Consider the following 368-nt stretch of genomic DNA (forward strand, 5'->3'; position numbering starts at 1 on the left):
TGCCGGGGTGCCGCGTTTCCCGGAGAAAGCCGGTTGAGCTGGAAGCAGCAGCGGCAGCGGCACGGTGGGAAATGGAGCTGGGATTTGCTGCTGGTTTCCAGACTCGATTCTTTTTAATTAATTTAAACGGATGGCAGTGAGGGCACGACTCGCCGCCCGCCGCCTCACTGACGGCGCTCATTCAGCTCAGGGAGCTTCAGGTCTGGGACGCCGGTTTTTGGGGGGGTTGCTCCGCCGTAGCCCCCCCGGGCCGAGACGGGCATCCCGGCCCCACGCCGGTGTTTTCGGAGTGTGACCGTAGCCGGCGGTGCCCGGGGTGCGGTGTGACGGTGACATCTCATCCTTTTCCCGGTGAACGGGGACGATGC

Source organism: Pterocles gutturalis, unplaced genomic scaffold, assembly GCF_000699245.1.
Source record: "Pterocles gutturalis isolate BGI_N339 unplaced genomic scaffold, ASM69924v1 scaffold4985, whole genome shotgun sequence".
Taxonomy (NCBI): domain Eukaryota; kingdom Metazoa; phylum Chordata; class Aves; order Pterocliformes; family Pteroclidae; genus Pterocles; species Pterocles gutturalis.